Source organism: Lytechinus pictus, chromosome 8, assembly GCF_037042905.1.
Source record: "Lytechinus pictus isolate F3 Inbred chromosome 8, Lp3.0, whole genome shotgun sequence".
NCBI classification, from domain to species: domain Eukaryota; kingdom Metazoa; phylum Echinodermata; class Echinoidea; order Temnopleuroida; family Toxopneustidae; genus Lytechinus; species Lytechinus pictus.
The window spans coordinates 37620216-37638833 of NC_087252.1; positions in this window are offsets into that span (position 1 = coordinate 37620216).

Here is an 18618-nt window from a genome sequence, read left to right on the forward strand (position 1 = left end):
AATATGCAACTGGCGGGTGTTTCAATGAATGGTGCCCAATATTTTATGTTCAATGAAAATGTGATGCTATAAGAGATGTGGGACGATACTTTCCAATTCAGATTGTGATGTTAAAATAACAGTTTTCATTCCGAGGACCCTCTTCCGACCACATAAATTTTCCTTTCATTGTATGATTCTTCAAATAACATTGTCAAACTTTATAAAAGAGTTAATACCTCTTAACGCGCGAAGCGAGTTAATGAGAGGTTATCTCAGGTCAGACTAGCTGGACAACAACATATCCCGCCAGCGGTACGTAACAGGTGTTTTACAAGGAAGGGGCCTGGTCAGGCGAATTCCTTTGCCCTGGCGGAGATATGTTGCGATGCCAAATATGGTATTTTGTCGGACTTCACGAGGAGGCGTGGCCAAAAAATGTTGCGTTGCGAATTTTGGTATTTTTCGGACATTACAGGGAGGCGTGGCTAAAAATGCTACGTCGCTTTAGCTGACGTGGTAATTTCGGGAGGGGGCAAAAGCCAATTTCTAACAAGTTAGCATTCTTCTTCGTGGAGTCGATTGGAGAGCATCTTTCATCTCAATTCACCTGTCTTGTGCAACATACTTCCTGTATTTTTCCCTTCTCCATCCCCTTGTCAACCCCACTAATTTTCAACGTCAAGTTGTTTTGTTTCATGTTATTCATTTTAACCTGAATGTGAGCTTCGGGCCTTAAGCCTGGTCGCACACCCAAAGTGGGCCGCAAGGTAATTCCATCCAACCTGTTCACCTACTTTTGGATACCTTTTTGTATTTTACTTTGGTTTACCAGTTAGTTTAGTTCATTTATCATCAGGTGTTCAGGGGGGTGTTTTCGCCCTTGCTGGAGCTTGGCCTTTTCCTATCACATTATGATTCTTCACTTATTTTGGGCTTCCTGAGATAATATTTTTCATTTATTTAGACCAATTTCGTATATTCCACTCCTCAGGTTATAATGTGAACGGGGCTTGGTTCGTCACCCGATTTGGATGAGGCCACCAGCGAATTGCTTTTCGGACCGAACATTAACGTTGCCTCGTTCACATTCTAGTTCAGGGCCGTTGGTGGGGCTTCTGAGCACTAGTTTCTGTTTTAAAAGTTTTCCTGCATAAGCTCGTGTTGCAAACGGGAATCTTTGCTTCGTAGCTTTGCAGATGGAATTTTACGTTGCCCACATTTGGCCAACATGACAAACTGGTGTCTTTGTCATGAATGTGGATGGACTGTTTTAATTGTCAATTGAGGAGATTGGTTTAATAACTTTAATTTTTCGCATATGACACATCTCAGGAGGCTTTACGTTTATATTATTATGTTTTGATTGTTGCATTATATTATGTTGGCTTTATTTGACAACACATCATTTTACATTTCGGTATACATCATTTGGAAGATGCTTTTCAGAAACAATTTTTATTAAACTCCACGGAAACTGCAGTTACTCGCCTCTCGTGTATTTTGTCTGGGTTGAGATAAATATAATATGTTCATTGAAACTGCAATATGTACATTCGAGTATACCATTGAAGAATAAGTATGATGATTTAGAGGCAACTTTTGTGTATGTTTGAGAGACAAATTGGCAATAATTTGATCATTTCGCCACGTGGAATACGGCGCCCAGTGTTCAATGGCATTGTGATGCTATAACAGATATATGATACTACTTTCAAATTCGGATTGTGATGTCTTCAACTATACATAATTAATATAGCGGTTTTCATTCAAAATAGCCTCTTCCGACCACATATATTCTCCTTTCATTGGATGATTCTTCAAATAACATTGTCAAACTCTATAAAAGAGTTAAATATAATATGTTCATTGAAACTGCAATATGTACATCCGAGTATACCATTGAAGAATATGTATGATAATTTAGAGGCAACTTTTGTGTATGTTTGAGAGACAAATTGGCAATTATTTGATCATATCGCCACGTGGAATACGGCGCCCAGTGTTCAATGGCATTGTGATGCTATGACAGATATATGATACTACTTTCAAATTCGGATTGTGATGTCTTCAACTATACATAATTAATATAGCGGTTTTCATTAAAAATAGCCTCTTCCGACCACATATATTCTCCTTTCATTGGATGATTCTTCAAATAACATTGTCAAACTCTATAAAAGAGTTAAATATAATATATTCATTGAAACTGCAATATGTACATCCGAGTATACCATTGAAGAATAAGTATGATAATTTAGAGGCAACTTTTGTGTATGTTTGAGAGACAAATTGGCAATAATTTGATCATATCGCCACGTGGAATGCGGCGCCCAGTGTTCAATGGCATTGTGATGCTATAACAGATATATGATAATACTTTCAAATTCGGATTGTGATGTCTTCAACTACATAATATAGCGGTTTTCATTCAGAATAGCCTCTTCCGACCACATATATTCTCCTTTCATTGTATGATTCTTCAAATAACACTGTCAAACTCTACAAAAGAGTTAAATATAATTGAAACTGCAATATGTACATCCGAGTATACCATTGAAGAATAAGTATGATAATTTAGAGGCAACTTTTGTGTATGTTTGAGAGACAAATTGGCAATAATTTGATCATATCGCCACGTGGAATGCGGCGCCCAGTGTTCAATGGCATTGTGATGCTATAACAGATATATGATAATACTTTCAAATTCGGATTGTGATGTCTTCAACTACATAATATAGCGGTTTTCATTCAGAATAGCCTCTTCCGACCACATATATTCTCATTTCATTGTATGATTCTTCAAATAACATTGACGAACTCTATAAAAAAAAATTAAATACAATCACAATATTATGTTACTTGTTACAGCAAACTATACAAGTACACCGATTGAAGAATAAGTTTGATATGTTAGATGCAACTGTTCAGTATGCATGAGAAACAAATTGGCACTAATATGGACATTTCAACACGAATGATAATATGTCCAATGTCATTGGGATGTTATTTCATACATATGACATGTATGATACTATCTTCACATTTACATCGAGATTTTTTTTCTCATATATCTCAATGCAGTATTGAGGATGTTAAAGGAGAATGAAACTCTTGGAGCAAGTTAGCTTTTGTGAAAGCAGACAAATCAAAGAATAAGATCAACAAAAGTTTGAGTAAAATAGGACTAGCAATATACGAGTTATGAGCGTTTGAATGTCGAGATCACTTATGCTATGGAGATCCTCCATTGGCAACGCAACCAAGATCTATGATATCACAGATGAACAACTCTCCCCTTTTGGACACTGAAAATATACCCCAAAACATCTCTTTTTGCTCATTCTAATCATATGACAAACGATTTATCAATGATATAATGTTGTGAAACCTCTGTACTTGTTCTCTCATAAAGAGAACACCTCACCTTGTGATAGATTCTATAAAAGTGAGAATATAAGTGAAATAAGTACTAAAGCAATGAGGGAGTTGTACGTGTGTGACATCACAGATCTTGGTCGCATTGCCAATGGGAGGATCTACATGGCATTAGTGATCTCAATATTCAAATGCTCAAAACTTTCTTATTATTCATTCAATCTTCCTCAAACTTTCAACAATATGTTTCTTTGATTTTTCTCTTTGATATGGATTCAGCTGGTTTCAAGGGTTTCATTATCCTTTAAACGTATCGGCTGGATTTACCGACCCTCGACAAGCCTTCATTGTCATGAAGGGCATTTGACAATAGATTATCTACGTTCCCGTATAGCGGTCTGCATCTCCGATGCGAAAAGCCCCTAATAAAAACAAAGCGAACCTTCTTTGGCTCCAGAATACCTGGTAATTCTAATTCCCTTTCCGCAAAGAATATCAATATTTGTCCAACTGGGCATACAATGCATATCGGCCTGGTGATATCCATGCCCTAATTGATATCATTTACAGATGCCTTCATGATTTTATTTGATTCCGTAACCATTAGCAACCCCGTTAATTATAGAGACCTCCCTTCCATCGGATATTAATTGAGCTCTAATCATCAGCCGAATCTGGGTAATATTGATGAATATCGCGGGAATGATAATGACCTATTTTTGTTCGCTATTTTCACGAGGTAGTGACCTCCAGACTATAATTAAATTGCGATTTGCTTTGTTTTGTGTTCTTTGCTTCGGGGCAACCGTTTCATTCTTAGTAGGGCCCTTGTTAAGGGTTGGAATATTGTCACGAAAAAAAGTGTAATAGTTTTTTTTTTACCAGTTTCTCGAAACGTCCTTATGCTCTTGCATTTCAGTCTATTTTATTATCGAACCTTGCAGTGCAGCGCTGGCTTTCACTTTCATTCTATTCTCTTTCAAATTTCATACGGTGACATCCTTCCGAGAACATTAAAGAATCCTACAATATTGTGAACGTATCAGTAGTTTCTCTCTTTCAGAGCATATAGTTATTTGAAGGGGTAATAATGTTCATCATGTTTTTATCATCATATTCATATGATTACCAGGGCTCAAGATTAGTCTTGTTACAATGTAATAAACATAGCAACTGTCATTGTGGCTCTGAATAGTCTTTTTGCTTAAAGGGATGGTCCAGGCTGGCAATATTTATATCTCAATTCATAGAGTAAAATTCACAAAGCAATATGCTGAAAATTTGATCAGAATCGGATGACAAATAACAAAGTTATTGAATTTTTAATATTTGCATTATTCCGGTGAAACGGTTCTAGGCATGTCTTCATGTGTATTCTTTAGGTGGGCTGATGATGTCTTATCCCCACTTGTTCTTTTGTACATGTATTTTATTATAATGAAATTAGGTTTATTCAAACTTTTTCTACCGAGAACTAAAACAGGTGGATCGACAACTGATCAAGTGCATTAGATATTTATTGCTGCAACTTATTTCATCATAAAGGAGGCACACTATTAGCACATTTATGAAAAAATGAAACAATTATGATTTCATGTAATAATATAAGATATAAATATCTTCAGCCCTGAATATCCCTTTAATAAGCTACTTCTATTCACCTAACGAGGCTGACCGTGTAAACTCTATGAAACTCGATATTATAAGTGTCAATGAATTTCAATTTAGATATAGAACTACTGATTTATTTCTTTGTTTGATTAGAACCATAATTGCAATTCATAATTTTAGCATTTACGAATAGTTAGGAAAAAAGTACATTTTCGTATAATACATTTCAAGAAGCATTTCTTATTATCATTTTTGTCTTTATGATGTGCAATCTAATTAATATTGATACAAACATATCACCGACATCGTAATCGCCTTGTTCTAATCAATATTTTCAAAACATCAGTTTTTGTTTCTGCTGTTTTATCAAAGCCGACTTTCATTCAGTGTTCATGGTCTTATAAAGAAATCAAACCTGGGAATCAAACTAAATTCTGTGACTATTTAGGAGAGATCGTCATCTTCAGTTTTGGGGTCACTAACCTCTTATAAATTCTCTCGTACATCCGCACCTGCACCCTCACCCACATACAACCACCCCCTCGCGCGCACACATTCACGCATGTATACACACGAATTCCCTCTTTATCTATAATATACATCATTCGTCTTCCTGTCTTCACCCCTCTTCCAGTCTTTTCAAGCCATCCACGTGCACAATTCTCTATTCATGTTCCGTATTAATGATCTTATTCCCGTCCCCCGCCAAGCTTTCTCATTTGATGAGAGTCAATAGAAACGAGTCGAAACACAGGCGCGGTCGCCATGGCTTCCATCTATCTTAATTAAATTCCCATTTTTAATACTGTCGCTCTCAATAACTCGCTCCATTCCTCGCCTCACTCTCTTTGTTTGTGGCTCTCTTCTTTTATTTCATGACTGTCGCATCCAGCTCCCGCCTTGCAGTCGGAGTGTTCACAACGCAGCTCTTGGTTAAAAGCTATCCTCAAACACCCTTCAAGTCTACCATTTCGGGGCAAACAGCTAAGATATTCTGCACGCATTTCTCTGCATAAGGTAAGCTGCCATATTCATTATTACACAGATTTCAAACTGTCAATCACTTTCCTAACCTGTGACTGTACCACAGGGTACTTCATTAGGTACTGTTTTGTTTCTGAAACCTGATGCGTCGCATTGCGTCACCGCGATTTTGGCTGAAAACTGCTGCTTGTCTCGAAGGGCTGAATAAAATGTAAGTGACTCAATATCAATCTGTCGAATCATTCACGAGGTGTCTGGGATATATTGTGCATTATGGCAATGGCTGGCCAGGTAGTTATTTTTTTCTTGTATCGTGCCGGGATAATGCGATATCGTAAGGACTTCTTGGTGCTCATATTTATCTTGCTCGAATTTACATCAATATTGTAAAAACAAGGTGTTGCAAGTCATTTCAAACAAACCATAATTATAAAGGACTGTTGAAATCCTTTCGCAAGTTTTTTTTTTCATATATTTTCTAGAAGAAGAGTTTGGGTTTATATACAATGGTACTATAAAATATAGATTGTTTTGATGGTGGAGTTACATTCAACCTACCACGAAAAATAACTGTACGATGCATTATTCAAAAAGAAAAATAAATATCCTTGTCTACTGTAAAAACAGTAAGGCTGAGATTGGGCAGCCTTGTCTTACACCTTGTTCTATTTTGAAATTTTGTGACATCCAACCGTTATTAATCACTCTTCCGGAAGCATCATTATACAAAACTTTAATCCAATTAATAAGTGAATCCTTGAATTTCAATGTGTGTAATGACTGAAATAAAAATTGATGGTTAACATTATCAAAAGCTTTTTTGAAATCTAAAAAAATGAAATAACCTGGAAGATTTAGGTGCGAACAAAGATCAATTACATCTTCAACTAAACGAACATTTTCTGAAGCTGAACACAAATTTAGATAACCAGTTTGATCATTAGAAATGATTTTATCGATAACATGTTGAAGACGTGAACAAATGACTTTGGCTGCAATTTTGTAATCGATGTTTAGAAGTGATATAGGACGCCAATTGTCAAGTAAACCTCTGTCACATTTTTTTTTGTAACAATATTAAAATACCTTGCTTTTGAGATTCTGACAACTTATTCTTTCTATATCCTTCATTCAAACTATTGATAACCATATATTTTATATCTTGCCAAAAACATTTATAAAACTCTGCTGATAGTCCGTCACTGATAGTTCTTTATGTATAGCCTTCATTCAAACTATTGATAACCATATATTTTATATCTTGCCAAAAACATTTATAAAACTCTGCTGATAGTCTGTCACTGATAGTTCTTTCTGTAGCCTTCATTCAAACTATTGATAACCATATATTTTATATCTTGCCAAAAACATAAAACTCTGCTGATAGTCCGTCCGTCACTACCTGGAGTCTTCCCTCAAGATGAAACCTATGGTAGACTTATAGATATGGTAGACTTAAATTCAAAATTATCTTCATTAAAACTTTCATGGATTCCAAAATATTTAAAATACGATGATCAACCATGGATGTACTTGTTTAAATTTTGGACAGCAAAGATAGGACCGATGCCCTTGTGTCTCCGTTTCAATTGTTCGAAAAAAGATATGTTACTTGTATGTATGAAAAAGCAAATTCCATCCTTTTATTCAGATCTATTATGCTCTTGGTATAATAATAATAATATAGGGTATTTATATTGCGCACATATCCACCTTGTTAGGTGCTCAAGGCGCTCCTATATTACCCGGCTAAGCTAGGCGTTCATAGCGCACACAGCTTTTTAAGGAATTACTTCCTACCGGTACCCATTTACCTCACCTGGGTTGAGTGCAGCACATTGTGGATCAGTTTCTTGCCGAAGGAAATTACACCATGGCTGGGATTCGAACCCACGACCCTCTGTTTCAAAGTCCGAAGACTAATCCACTGGGCCACAACGCTCCACAATCGTATGACATACGATTTACCGAATATCACAATATTAATAGTATAAAACACGAAATTTTATGGTATAACAGTCATATAAAATTTGAAAGAAACCTTTTATATTTCAACAGATGGTCCGACCACAATATCTTTTATGTTCACCAATTATTACGTAATCATGCCTGGAAACCTTCCGAAGAAATTTTTGAAATAGTAGCATGTAAATCACTTTTCGTTTAGTCGAGTTTGAATATTCAAAGCTAAAAAAGAGCTGTCCCAGGTGAATGGACTGACAAATGTGACACCTTATCTTCAAAGCTTCCAGAAGATCTTTTTGAAATTAGTGGAGGAGATATTGTAAATTTTAAGAACATGAAATCAAAATATTTTTATGTTTTACTTGTAACCAAAAAAAAATCCGATCCACACATTATACAATACTGGCAATCTAAATTAGGATTACCAGTAAACTTTGAATGGCAAAATGTTTTTAATTTCAAACTAAAGTATTTAAAGTATAACAAGATTCGACAATACAACTTGAAAATGCTTCACAATTTATTACCCTTTAAATTCAATGTATGTCGTTGGAAATTAGCTAATAACACATCTTGTATGTTCTGTGAATCATAAGAAATTTTGTTCATATTATGTTAGAATGTAATCCTGTTGCCAATTTTTGGATAAAGATAAAGAATTCTCTGCAATTTATGTTTAAAATGACAATTCCTATTAACGAAACGACGTTGTTCATTGGATACAAAATACACGATCGCAAGTTTACGTTGGTTAATTTGTTCATGATATTTGCACAGTATGCAATATACAAATCCTATGTCATGTATAAGATGCAAGGAAGAGCTTTTAATACATATTCAATTTGGGATGAGTTCAAGAAAGAGATACTTTTTATGTAAAATGGCGATTTAAATCCAATGTTCATTTAATTCAAATGTTCAAAGAGCTTTAACCCTATAGGGAAATTTCATCTTTATTACATTTTAGATTAAATAGTTGATGTCTATTACATGTTTATATGTAAGTTGTTTTGAAACTCTACACGCACTGTGCCTCGAAAGAAATTGTTAAAATCAGAAAGGAATATGAAGAATAAAGTACCTCTGAAGGAGGAAGAGAAAAAAATCCTTGTCTACTGTATCGGATGCCCTCCGATATACTCTGACATGGTAGAAGGATTACATTTTCATCAATTGCGGACAGATGGGGGAGGCTTGGGGCGCTCACCCACCAAAATTTTTCACGACCAAGCGAAAAAAAGGAAAAGGAAAGAAAGGGGGAAAAAAAGAGAAATATGAAATTATTTTTTAAAATGAATATTGTGTTAAATCTACCACGAAGTTTTTGTAATAAAAATGTCGAAATTTTTACTCGCTCGCAACTTGTTTTTTTTAATAAATATTTGCCCGATACGCCATATTCCGCCCCTCAAAATATTGGGCTCACTACACCAATGAGTTTTATTGTACAATATTATGCACAAGCATGTCGCTCATTCCCGAGAATAGAAATTCCAAGATAATTTCGTATTTTTACTTTTCACGTAGGACTATGAACGAATGGATGATATGTGACGAGACTGATTTATTATACAGTATTTTTCCCTGTCCATTCGATTCTGTGGTGAATCAATAACTTAACCTTTCAAACTCCAATAAAGGAACGGTGACAAATGGGACTAGTAATCACATCTCTGTTTGATACGGAGGGAGCTACAAACAGAGCTGCCAGGCAACCGATGCTCGCGAGAAATGATAACCTGTCAATATCACTCTCACATACATAGACATACTCTTGATGTAGTTCCGATGAATTAATTTGTGGCCATGTACCACGTATCTTTCCCACCCCCCCCCCCTCTCTCTCTCTGTTGTTTATTCCGTTGCCATGGTAACCGACCATAGAACACCGACGTTTAATGTCTTCCTTTCATCTTGGGCTTGTTTGCTTCAATCAGTCTAATGTTTAATGCTGAAAGCAGAAAAAAATATATGTTTGTATGCAATGGCGCAGTGGCCTAATAAATGGCAGTGCGTTGGGGGGGGGGGGGGGCATTGGACCCCTAAAACTTTCATGACCAAGAAGAAGATGAAGAAGGCTGAAGAAATGAAAAGGATGGTGGTTAAACCATGAAATTAGTACCTTGGTAATATTTCAAAATCTATCACAAAATTAGGTTTACATTTCAAAGTGTTCAAAGTTTTGCTCGCTCGCCGTTCTTTGGATCCGTCAAGCTGCCCCCCTCAAAACGGCAATGACGTAATGAGTTAAAACTCCTTAGAGGGACAGGACATGACGTAGGGGGGGGGGATTGTTTAATAGTTGCAAGCGAGGAAAAAGTTCTACCATTTTGAAATGAAAATCAAGGTTTTTTTATGACAAATTTCAACGTAATACCCAGAAAATACTTTAATTTTAACTCTTTCCTTTTGATTTCTTCCGTCTTCTCCAGCTTTTTTATTGTCTTTGTTTTTTTTATTCCTCGTCGACCGCGTTTTTTTTTTTAAGGAACTGCCTACCCCCTAATCTGAATATAAGTGTTTGTGTGCTAATATTATATGCTCCCATGACATGCAACGGAATAAAACAAGATATTGTTGCATTCGTTTCATTCCCCCCTCTTTTGGATTTTTTGGAAAATTTTGAAATGTCGAATAATTTCGCTATAAATGTTTGCCACCCGAATGATTTGTTGAACTTACAAATTTATTTCTTTATTCCCCGAATCATGCTGTTATTTGTATTGGGTGCATCCGTAACGGTTTCTAGTGACGTCACCATAATGCTCTCGACTGATATGAATGTATGATGAATGATACGTGCTGTCAGTGGGTGGTTGCGTGTCTACAACATATTTGATGAGGCTTTTTCGAAAAGGTTACTCCATTCTAAACCTAGAAAAAAAAAACACTCGATAATGTATATACATACGTGCAGATTGATTGATTGAGAAAGGAATGCACTTTACAAAGTAAATCAAATTATGTTGGTGCCAAAGACTGTGATCACGTATAACAGCATGTTTGTCACATTGGTTATCCAGAATATGTGTTAGGAGGTGAATACATGTTACATTGTACAATTATCTTGGAATCTATTTTCAAAATAAATAACTCTGTGGAAGGGGGGAAAGGCTGACAAAGTAAAGGCAAAATATAATACAAAAAATGAAATGAAATGGGAACAACCTGGAGAGAATAGCGTGTTAATGAAGGTTTCCGTCAATAAATGATTGTAAGTGACATATTAATAAATAAATCAAAATATCTTACTTCCTTATATAAATTTAAATATCTTTTAAACAAATTGATAAGGCTTATTATCGCATTCCCCCAAATGAAAGACTAAATTATAAGCTTGGATAATAATAAGATATGACTTCTTATATATAAATTTGAATATGAATATCTTTTAAAAAAATGAGAAGACTTTATATTGCATTCTCCCAAATGAAAGACTAAATTTATTATAAGGTTGGATAATAATAAGATATGACAAAACAAGTGACAGGGACAACACGAAAACAAAGAAAAAAACGTGACAAGAACAGGAAATAACAGAACGTTACAAAAACAAGGCATAAGAATACAATACAAGGACAAGACATAACATAACATAATAACACAAGGACAGACAAAACAAGACAAGTATGAAAAAAAAACACGTGCAGATTTTGGTTCCCTCCGACAGTTGTTACATATCATTTCTGTCAAGAGACTCGATTAACATACAGTTTCATATAAAGTATACAAGTCAGTAATATAATAATAAAACAAATAATGCAAACAAAGTATGTAATTTATGTATATGGAAAAAGGCATAAAAACCCGGAATAGCACTGCTATTCAGCTTGAGTATAATTGCTTTCTCATTTTATAGTTGAAAAGTAAAACGAAACATAGCGATTTTTCTGTTTAGAGGCTCCTATAAGGTCAATGAACTGACCAAAGTGCACTGGCGGATGTTTAATTGATAAAACCTCAGAAGAAAATATCTGTCCAATAAATAAACAAAAATAAAAGGTGAAGTTGACACGGTCCGGCTATTAAGTCGACGCGTCTCAAGATAAAATATTTCGTCATCTCTTCAAGTGGATGGCAATAACTGCTTACCTTCGTAGCTATGGTTACGCAGGCCTAATTACAACTGGCAGGCAAAAGATATTCATTCGAGCCAACCCATTCTCAATTTTTGAATTTGATATTGCTAATTGACAAAAATGAATGAATATGACTGACAATCTAACACTGATTCTAGGGAGGGTACCTACTGAACTTCCTTTTTTCCAAATTGGAAAGATATATCACCACTTTGGAACTTTTTTTATTACTGGCGGAAGAATTAGGGCCATTTCACTCTCTCAAGTGATGAATTTGATCCTGTCAGGTGTAGTCTTCATAAATGCCGATTTATTTTTAAAATGAGCCGGTCGAGGTACCCTTCTCTGGTCAGATATGGAATATCAGACATATATCCTATCCACTGGTAGTAAACATTCAACCCTCGAATTTCCTCCTTATTTTTATGATTTTTTTTTTAAGTGCCACTTTAACACACGAGTCTATGGGAAATTATTTAGGCCTTAGATACCCCAAGGAAGATTATGAGATTCAAGAATAAACTAGTCAATAACTTATCCTGGTAGGGGTAGTCCTTCGGTACACAAATTGATGGTGCATCATTACCTGATTATGGCGTACACGAAATCACCCAGATCACGTGGTCATTACTTTCTACCAATCAGGCGTTTGCGTTTTGTGATATCAGTTGGTTGCATAAAAATAAAATGGCAATTGTTCGTGGCATAAATCTGGCCACAGTAAATCTTCCCCGGCAGAGATTATCTGTAGGGTGAGATGGATTAAGGAATGAAATCCGATATTTGAAGCATTCTCAAATCATTTAGCTTGTTTCTGGCTTCATAAAGCCCTTTGGCTGTGACTTTGCATATATTCATTTAGCCTTTTTGAGGTCGAATGGAATCTCGGTTTCTTGGCTCTTTTATATAAATACCTGAAATGAATACATGCAACATTCAGTAAGCTAGGTCTTTTAAATTAAAAAAGCACACTTGATTATCTTATGAAGATTGCATATGATTTGACCGAATAAATTAAATCGCTGGATGTTACTAACTGCACCAATTCTTTATCGACTGGATTTTTACTTCTTAATCTTTAGTCATTTCAGATAAAAGCTTTAAATGGCTTTCGAATTTCCACTTTAATCAATGAGTAAGCTATCTCGTAACTAATTTATATTGAGGGAAATGCCCATGTAACCCGTTTTTTTGCGACAGAACGTAGACCTTAATGAATAGCCTCCTCTTGTACGACCATGTCTATTCTTGGACTACATGTTTGTGTGTATTTCAAACATTGATGGGAATGTACAAATGAACTCATCAGTGTGGGAAAGCAGAGAGGTTAACTCCTTGGAAAATTATAATTGTCAAATCGGCATGTGAACATGGCCCTGGGATGCTTGGGGTGCTGATTTTCACAGGCAGCACCCCAAGGTATTCTGGAAGTTGAGTACAAATAAAAAAAAGAAATGTAACAAAATAACCTTCATTTTGTAGTGAAACCCTTTTTATGACTTTCATTGTCTCGGGACTAATTTAAGGTCCATTATGAAGTTGAAACCTTTCTTTTTTCCTTTCCAAATTTATCGGGAACGATTTGACCTTCATTTTGTAGTGAAAACTTTAAAAAAAAAATCCAAATGAGGGGGGGGGTTTCATGCAGGAAAGAGCACGCAAAATTATACGCAATAAATATACGAGGTTTTCTGTATTTTTTTATCAGCATTCTGCGCAATAACGAGCCCCCGATGGCGCAACGGCAATTAGTATTAGCCGGTATGGTCATTAAATCTGATGTAATTGGCGATCGTGACATAAATAGAACTATCGTTAGATCGTCCTCAGCGCTACCACCTCTGGCGAGCTTGATGAAGAGATTTCTGATTAGGGTCGTCTGTTGTCAGGTGTCATGTTTTATTTTGGGCCTCTGTACTGTCAAGTTGTCAGACCTAACTTATGTAGCCCCTCTTCCATTTCCTGCACGTTGCGTCACCTTTCTTTCCCTTCTATTACTATTATTATTATATTCTATTATGTGGAGCGTTGTGGCCCAGTGGATTAGCCTTCTGACTTTGAAACAGAGGGCCGTGGGTTCGAATCCCAGCCATGGCGTAATTTCCTTCAGCAAGAAATTTATCCACATTGCGCTGCACTCAACCCAGGTGAAGTGAATGGGTACCTGGCAGGATTATTCCTTGAATGCATGAGCGCTGAAAGGCAGCTCGAGCTAAAGCCGGGGTAATAATGATACGAACAACAACGCGCCTCGGAATAGAATATATCTAGATAGATGGCGCTATATAAATGCTTATTATTATTATTATTATTATTATTATTATTCTATCTTTGTACTTATATTGTTTTTCTTCGTGATCTTCTTCCCTTTTTTTGCGTTTTCTCCCCATCAATTACCACTATAAACTTCCAGAGTAGAGAGACTCCGATGCTGTCGCGATCCACCAATTACTTTCGACAAAAAGCCTCTCAGCTGTCGATGGTGATTTGGCTTGCATTTTCAAAGGAATTGGTGCGTTGTACAAAGTTTCCCCGTAGTAAATGCGAAAGGTCCAGAATATTATGGTATCATGAATGAATGTTATCATTCCCTCATCTCCCCCGCCCCCCTTTTACTTATATGTCTGTTTCTATTCATTCATTTACCCCGAGGTGTATTTCTGAAACAGACAAAGGTATGTGGGTTTTGCACCGTTTAAACATTATTTCCTTTCACCCACGCCCTTCTTGCTAACTACTGTAAATAATTAGAATAATATACAAGCTTTTGCTTTTAAGCGGGCCTCTCCATTTCTATAATTTCGTTTTAGTGTCATATTTCTGTATTCACGTATTGCTATTCGGTTAATTTCAAATGTAATGATGATGCAATCTTGTTTATTGCATTGACTTTAGTTAATTCATTGTAAAAACCTGGATTTTCCTGATTGTATTTTGTTAAAAATAAATTGAATATTGTGAATTATTTATTTATTTACTTTAATTCTCATTTTATGATTTAATTTCCATTAAAAAAAGGATAAACATAAGCAGCCATAGCTTACAATGTGTAAGCCAGTCAGATTTAAAATGATTGTCAGTAAACATCGACAATTAAAATGATTTTGTTTTAAATCTTATCTAAAATGCTCATAGTTAACAGAAAAAAAATCAAATTATAAAGCTAACTTTTATCAACCGACTATTGTATTCAACGTAAGTAGGGTGAGTTGAAAAATAAAAAATAAATAAGTGAGATGAAATACGGCTCCACTGCAAAAACTCTGGTGTTGATTTAACACCAGCCCGGAATCTATACAGTGCGTATCAAAAACAAGTTTACACTTAGAAAAAATCCTGTAAAATTATACATTTGTAATATCCTGAAGATTTTTCCACATTTTAACATTGGTACAGATCCATTTAAGCAAATGACGATATAACTGTCGAAAAATATTTCCGCTTGAGTGAGCACCACTTATTTTTGAAAAGTTAGTGAAAAATGATTTGCGCAGAACTTTGAAATAGTTATGCGAATAAAAGTAGACCTTAATCATGAAGTAAAATTGATTTGAAGATATATTTTACCTTTCTAACTTGTTTCCTTGCCCAAAATACTTCGAAGAGTGCATTGCGCCCCACCCCACTCCCCCACACACCGAGGCCATCGTGACGATATTTACTTTACACTGAGCTGTGATGTACATGAAATGGCTTAGGCTTGATTTTTATTTTGTTAATTATTGTCAAGCTTGGAAAAAGTGTAAAGAAACAAGTATTAAATAAAAAATGAAATGTAAACCCACTTTAAATGATAAAAACTTAGTGAAAAAATGCTGGAGATGTCTGATATAAACTTTTGTTCAGATTTAGTTATGTCCTCAGATCCAGCTGGCACAAAAAGTGTAAAGGTTGTGCTTACTAAGTGTTGAAATTTCAATTTGGGTGGCAAAATTGTTACAAAATGCTTGAATATATCTGTTTTATTTCAATTGACTAAAAGTGCAAGGGAAATGTATGAAAAATGTTTCGCAGGGTAAATTTGAATTCGCCCTTTTCCCTTGACACAGCGTGAAAACGAGCATTTCTGCGCAAACAGATTTCTGCGAGCTTTACAAAAATGGACAGTGCTCACTCAAGTGTAACATTCTGTCAAAACTTTTACTTTGATTGGATAGATGAGACCCAAATCTAATATTATACGTGAAAGAATTACCCACATATATATTTTTTAATTCCCAGGGCTTTTTCAAAGTGTAAACTTTTTTTGATACGCACTGTATATGTCCACACCAGAGAAGTGTTAAACAACACCAGTTTCGTTTTGGTCTAACACCAGATAGGTGTTTAACACCAATTAGTATTAAAACAACATTGGTTTGATTCCAAAACTGGTGTTGTTTCAATACTTCTTTGGTGTGGATAAATATAGATTCTGGGCTAGTGTTAAATCAACACCGGAGTTTTTGCAGTGTCGCATCCAACAATTATACAAAAAATGATCAAAACCACGATTTTATTGTAGAATCAGAAAAAAAAGAACGAAAATTAAAATCGGTTGCCGTTTTAAAAAGAGATAGTTCACACGATGTACACTGTGTAACCATGACAACGGCCCTGGACGCGCCACCAAATCTACAAATGTAATTACTATCACAATAGACAATGATTGCATACACCTCGGCGGGGACCAGGAATGGTACATTTAGCACATACCCTAATTCGATTGACGTTGCATTATCGGCCGCTATCACTCGCCCTCATCTTCTTATAGCGGCGATTCTGTACTACAATCGAATTGAGAAATGTGTGGTGTCCATTAAAGGTCAAGTCCGATTCCAACAGGAAGTTGTTTTGAGCAAGAGAGAGAGAAAGAAAGAAAAGCACCCAAACGGCCGTGAGACTGCAATTTCTATCAAAATCGGATTAGGTGGTATTTTCAAGTTTCGCAAAATAGTAATAAGTTTTTATTATAGTTAAAATTATTAATATTATCTTATTATTGTTAGTATTTTGTTATAATCAATATTTCATTATCATTTATAACATTACCATGAATCGGGTACATCTCTGCCTGAAAACTTGCCTGGTCTATGATAATGATGGGGGGGGTTGGCTTGGGCGGCGCAATGGACCCCCCCCCCCCCACGTCCTCTCCAAACAGGAAAGTAGGAAAGAACACAAAAGGAAGGGAAATTGGTGTTTTTGCGAATACTATAAATCTATCACAAAATAAAATTATCACTTTGTATTTAAATGTGTAAAATGTTTACTCGCTCGCTTCGCTCGCTCACAGATATCTAGAATCCCCCCATACTCCACGTCAGGCCCCTCTCATCATATTTTGGCTCATTACGCAACAGCTAGTAGGGGGAATTAATTTCACGTCATTCGTCGTTAACTAATTGTGAAAATTTGTAATATTTAGCCTTTATCAATCGTACCGCAACGTTAAACCGATCCCATTATTTAAAAAAAATCGAATGATATCATTTACGCCATATGTAAACAAGAAAAGGGATTTTGCTCTATTAGATTCTCTTGCACTAGTCCGCTTTACTCTATAACCTTTTCCCGAGGACATAATTATCAATTACTTTAGTTCTCCACCTCTACCTGGTTAAATATGAACTGTCTGCCAGTGTTTATTTCGCGTGGGAACAACCGCCTAAAACCAATCAAGTGTATTCCTCCATCCCAGGCACATGCAATCAAGCTAAATTATTCTATATTTGCCTCCAATTTCGATTCGTTTGGAAACAGTTTGATGTTCCACGTGCCCACGCAGTGTCTTCATGATGGCGGCGAACATTGTGTTTGGGTGTGCGCATGTCCGAAACGGGAACTCGTGACCTTTTCAAATTCTCATTGGAGGAATTCGATGGGGTTCAGAAAATTGGGTAAAACGTAAGAAAATTATTGAATATGAAACGTCGAATGAAGTCCGCTGATCCTTTATCCCCAAAGCTGAACACATTGTCCCTTTTTTAAAGTAAGTTTTCTGTCACGGGACCCTTCGTGAACGCTGTTATTGTATTCCATGCATGGGGTCAAAAAATTGTGTCTAATGACAAAATGAAATGCAGATACAAACGTTTTGAATTTTCTAAGAAATTCACACTTCATCGCATAATTTTCTCACTATAACTGATCTGTACTAAAGATATAGAATTGAGAACAGTAAAATGTACAAAAAAGAACGAAAAAGGGAAAGATGACAAAGCACTATTACTAATGATCGCCTACAGGGCTTCATCGCATGTTGTTTTGTTTAATATGGAACAACATTGAAGAAAAAAAAACATAGGCTACGGGGTTACCAAAATCAATTGATTTACAAATCTCGCCACTTTTTAATATTCGTCGTGCTCAAAGTGTGTTACTAGCTTTTAGTTCTGGCAATGTGCTATGAGACAATCATGGTTTCAACCAAAGAAACTCAGGCATTTCATGATTGTACATAAAAACAGGATTAAAAATTGACTTCGCAATGTAAATAAAATGCGTATATACATTTTAAAAAGTGTGATACCGGAAAAAATGCAGAAATGAGTGACAATGAAGTAGTGTATGAAAGTTAAAATGTTTAGCTGCATGGACATCACTACGAAACTAAATATTACAGCAACGCGTCCATTTTTAC